Source organism: Lemur catta, chromosome 13, assembly GCF_020740605.2.
Source record: "Lemur catta isolate mLemCat1 chromosome 13, mLemCat1.pri, whole genome shotgun sequence".
NCBI classification, from domain to species: Eukaryota; Metazoa; Chordata; class Mammalia; order Primates; family Lemuridae; genus Lemur; species Lemur catta.
The window spans coordinates 13601707-13607270 of NC_059140.1; positions in this window are offsets into that span (position 1 = coordinate 13601707).

Sequence of the window (5564 nt, forward strand, 5' to 3'; positions counted from 1 at the left end):
CAGGATCTTTTATGGATCCGTATGGATTTTAGAATTGTTTTTACTTATGTGAAGATTGATGTTGGGATTTTGACAGGGATTGCACTGAATCTGTATACTGCTTTGGGTACTATGGACATTTTAATAATAATTCTTCCAATCCATGAGCATGAGACATCTTCCCATTTATTTAAGTGTTCTTCAATTCCTTTCATCAATATTTTATAGTTTTTAGTCTACAGGTCTTTTACCTCCTTGGTTAAATTTATTCCTCGATACTTTATTTTTTTGGTGCTATTGTGAATGAGATTTTTGTTGCATCTTTGTCAGTTAGGTTGTTATCTCCTGTTTGTAAGTTTTTTAGCTTCTGTGATGTACCCCTGTTTTCAGATGCTCACTGGGAAACCTGGAGCTAATGTCCCCTGTGCAAGCTGCCTTTCCACCCTGAAGGCATTCCTGTGTGATTTGCCAAAACCCATTCTTTCCTCTTATGAAAAAAGCCCCTTATGTTTAATGTGAATAAAATACAAAATACAGAAAATCAAAAAGAATTTTAAAAGACCCATAGTTCTCCTTCCAGAGATAATCACAGTTAAAACTCTGGTGATCCTTATTCCAGAATTTTTCAAATGCATTGAATTTATTTTTACAAAAAAGGCAATCATCCTTTGCATAATATCTTGTAACCTGATTTTCTTCTTTCCACTCAACACTACTTGAGAAACGTCTTTTCCTGTAATCAAAAAACTATGTCCAACACTATTTTGGTGGTTTAGCAGCATTCAGTTGTGGAATATATCCTCATTTATTGAAGTAATTCCCTATGGCTATATGAGATTACTTTATTTTAATTAGCTCTGTAAGATCCCTGCTATGGTTTGAATGTTTTTTTCCCCTCCAAAACTCATGTTGAAACTTAATCCCCAATGTAGAAGTATTGAGAGGCGAGGCCTTGAAGAGTTGATTGGTCAGGAAGGCTCTGCCTTGGTGAAGTGGATTAACAGATTAATGGGCTAATGGATTAATGGGTTATGGTGGGAGTGGGTTAGTTGCTACAGAGTGGGCCTGTCACACAAGCCAGTTTGGCCTGCTCTGGCCCTCTTGCTATGCGATGGGCTCTGCCCTGTGATGATGCAGGAAGGCCCTCACCAGATGTCCACACCTTGATATTAGACTTTCCAGCTTCCAGAGCTGTAAGATATACTTTATTCTTTATCAACCACCAAGTCTGTGGAATTCTGTTACAGCAACAAAAAATGGACTAAGACAATCCCTCTTTTAAATCTTTGGTAAATTTTTGACTTTCAGATTTGGAATTATATATACATATGTGTGTGTATGTATCTATATCTATATCTGTAGTTATTTGTAATTTTTAAAAATTTTTTATTAACATTTAGACCTGTTTGCAGGCCCAGAACTATAAAATACCACAGGTTACAGTTATGTAGAAACCATTGAATACACACAACATTTGCATATATTTTCTATATTTGTACCAGAACTTGGTGACTTACTCAAATGGGATGAATTCAAGGGCAAGTGCTCCGTCCACTCCCAGGACATACTGTAGTGCCTATTTGGGAACCGGTGAAGTTGTTATTTGATATCTAAAATGGACTGATCACCTGAAAAAAAACCCCTATGTTTATTTATTACATTTCCATCCATTTTCTCTGAAATTTGACTCTTTTTAATACGCTCTTACTGAACAGGTTGGAAACTAAGTATATTTCATAGACTGGTCTCCTGAGACAAGTACGTGATGTTTCAGAGCTGTGGCTGTCGTTGTATTAAAGCAGTTACAAGAAATTACAGGAGCTAGTAGGGAAAGCGGATATGTTTATCTGCAGCAGCATTCATCAGGGACAAATACCAGATCCACACACAATTTTTTTTTTTTCTCTCCACTGTTGGCAAGACATTACCAAAATCAGAATTGAATTGGTGTGAGCTAGTTTGGAGACTGATTTGAGTTAGTTTGATACATACCACACACACACACACACACTTTTTGTTTTAGAATAATGTTCTGAAACTGTAGCTGAAGTGTATGGGCTCTAGGCCCAGAGGGCCACATCCTTCTCCATGACAGCACTGCTGTGTTTATGCTACTAAGATTTGCTTTTAGGATTTCCGAATTTGTAGCTTACAAGCGCCCATCCAGAGAGACAAACGGATTTTAATCCAGTTTATCCCAGTAAGCAAACATACACCATTACGTGCCGAGCATATTGATACCGCCAACTGAGATGTGCACGAATACCAAAGGAAAAGCTTTGATTCTGTTCCTTGATATGGGGCTTAAGACAGGAGAGAGTAAAGGAAATGTGCCACGTTATGCTTGTTTCCTTCTGAAGCTCCAGACTCCTTTCTCCATCAAATTAAATTATTTCACCTTTAATGTAATGCTTTCATAGGGTTTGAGTTTAAAAATATATATAAACCAAACATTGCCTTGCAAATCTGAGACTCAGGAGCCTGCAAAGGTGATATTTGGACTTTGGCCTTGGGACAGCCTCAGGCAGGGCCAGTGGCCTCAGGCTCAGGGAGCTCGGGGATGGGAACACGCCCAGGACCGCTCTCCTGACGCTCAGTGACCAGTGCTGCGCTTGTCCATTCTGGTTGTCACCAGTAAAAATGGACAACCATTTTCTTCTGTTTGCATTTTTTACAACGATGGGAAGGAGAGAGTCAGAGGCAGAAGAAGAAATGTTTGAGTAAAAGTGTGAGGGGATGGAGTGCCACGCGACCCGGCCAGGTGACACGGGCGCAGCAGAGGCAGGACTTCCTCAGGGAAGAGGCAGCTTGACTTGCAGGGACCCTCGCACATTCTGAGGTTCCTCCTGAGGCAGCTGACACATGGGACAGAGGTTCTGATCAAAATTAGCAAACACAAGACTCATTGCAAAAGGAAGTTTTACTATTTTAAACATTATTGCTAGACCAACTTCATGATGCTCCTTGTTCCTGTCTGGATTAGCAGAAGTCTCACCAGACGTCCTCTAACCCTCAGGTTTTAAAAAAAAATGCAGAAGAGGAATTTTGAGGATGTGGGAAGCAGCTATCTTATATTAGTATTTCTCCTACTTTTAGAGATTTGGAGAAGTCTGGAGGAGCCGTGCGTTGCAGGGAAGCCTCCGTGGCAACCTACCAGCACTCACTTCCTGATTTTTGTTTCTCTTCCTGCCTCTCCAGTCAGTTATCATTCCTTCCCACCTTGCATCTAGTTGGCTCTTTCCTTTCTGGAAAGGGACTTGCAGGGCCTCCTGCTGATAAAACTTCTGAGAAGTCCAGATGGGAAGCCTGGTCCCCACGAAACCACCTGTTTATAATAGTTAGTGCCAGACCCTGCCCTAAGCTCTTCCATCCAATTTCTTACTTTTTTTCCTCACACAAGTATTTACATTTATCCCATTTTCATAAATGAGAAAACTAAGTCCTAGAGAGATCAAAATTTATTCAGCTTTTAGGGAGGGGAAGCCAAGGGTAACCTACGACGTTTCTCACTCTCCATCAAGCCAGCAGCCTTGAAGGTGTCCCTGGAGTGGGCTCTGCTTCCCTGCGGAGTCCCTGCAAACCAGCCTGACCTCCCCAGGGCGCTTCTCGAGGAGCTGGTGAGAGCCCTCAGAAAGCCCAGTGAGAATTCGCCGTGGCCAGAGAGGATACCCAATTGCTCTAAGATAACTCTGACTGTGAACTGGGGCCTGGGAAGCCCCTGCCCAGGAAGGACTTCTGCAGGTGGACGCTAAAGAGCTTTGCCCAGAAGTCTATCAAACCGAGTGTTTTGATACCTAGGATTACACCTATTTCAGTTTCTGCATAGCTGCTTTGGGACTCGTTCCTACCCATTCTGCTCACGATAAGTGGTTTTTGCTTGTTATCCCTCGCTGCTGTGGGAGAAGCCAGTGAGAAATGTCTTACTTGTCATTGCACTGCACTGTTATTTCTAAATTCAAGAGGAAGAGAAGGGAAAAAAGGGGAAATGAAGACATCCTTGGTTTAGAATTTAACTCTTCCCCTGAAATTGGAAACAAGTGTGTCATTTATGTTGAAACATCAGCCTGGCTTAGCTCACAAAACACCATTTATCAAAATTCCTGGCTTGCACAGTCACTCTGCCAGACTCAATTATAGAATTAATTCCGCCCTAACTGGAAACAGAGGTTTTGGTTCATTTCCTCTCCAAAATCTCTGGGGATGCCTTTGATATAATTCCAGTGTGTCCAAGTTCAAGTCAGTTCAGTTTGAATCAATGGGCACTTTCTGGCTCATCTTCTATGAATGTAGAAACACACACATGCTCACACACACATGCACTGCACACAGAATACACACACTCACAGGCACATACAACACACGCACTCATACACACAATGCACATACCACACACATGCACACATACACACACATACACCACACACATGCACATACCATACGCACAAGAACACTCCACACATACTGACACACACATGCATATACACATACCACACATCCATACACACATGCACACACACATGCACACACCACACACACACACAGTCCCAGGATCCCTTAAACCATTTGTTAAGCATATCTTTAAGAAGTTACATCCTTATTCTTCAACATTTGCAAGCCATATATGTTTAATTCTTTGTATTTTTTTCCTCACAAATTGTTTTCTTAGATTGCTGCTTTCTCTCTTCCTCATTGCAGAAGTTACATTTAGATTAACAGGAACTGACAAGAACAGAACACTGTGTCTCAAGTGAACCCTATCAGAGAACTCTATTACAACATTGCTATCATCACCATCACTTCCTTAGACCAAAAAAATTCCTGCCAGTTCCGATACACAACTGAATTGTGGTTTTAACTCCTGGTGCTAAGAATATCATGGGCAATCAAATATAAAGTATGTCACTATATAGCAATCAATTCAGATGCATGTAGAAAAATATATTTACATAAATATATAAAATATAATTATAATACTATTCTTACTCATTAGCATCAAGATAATAATTGTGAGGTTTTCTGCTTTTTGTTCAACCAGATATAGTAAATAAAACTGTATGAAATTACCATTATTGTAGGTAAAAATGAATATCATCAATTTTATATGCCTTCATTAGAGGTAAGCTTATATGGTTGGGAATTTCAGACATAAGAAAATCTGACTTTTGACATTTTTTCAGAATTCTGTCAAGCAGCTCAAGGCAAAACAGAACACTTTAAAAATATATTAAGTTAATGAATTAAAATAGGGTGATTTTCAAAAACAAGAAGATATAAATACCTGAACTTTCTAAATAAGGACACTTATGTTTAATGACAAGCCATTGTATATGACATAGATAAACATATGCTTTAGTAGAAAAATACAAAAATACAGGATATGATTTGACATTTAATGAAATGACAACATATTACATTATATTAAATTCTTAAGATATTAATGAAGAAAATCAGACCATGGTCATACAAGGCAAATATAGTCATGAATAAGAAACATACTTTTGTAAATGGTATATAGTATTAACATCAAAGACCCAGAAAGATAGATTAAATCGAAGCCACAAAGAAAGCAGATGTACATCACTGTA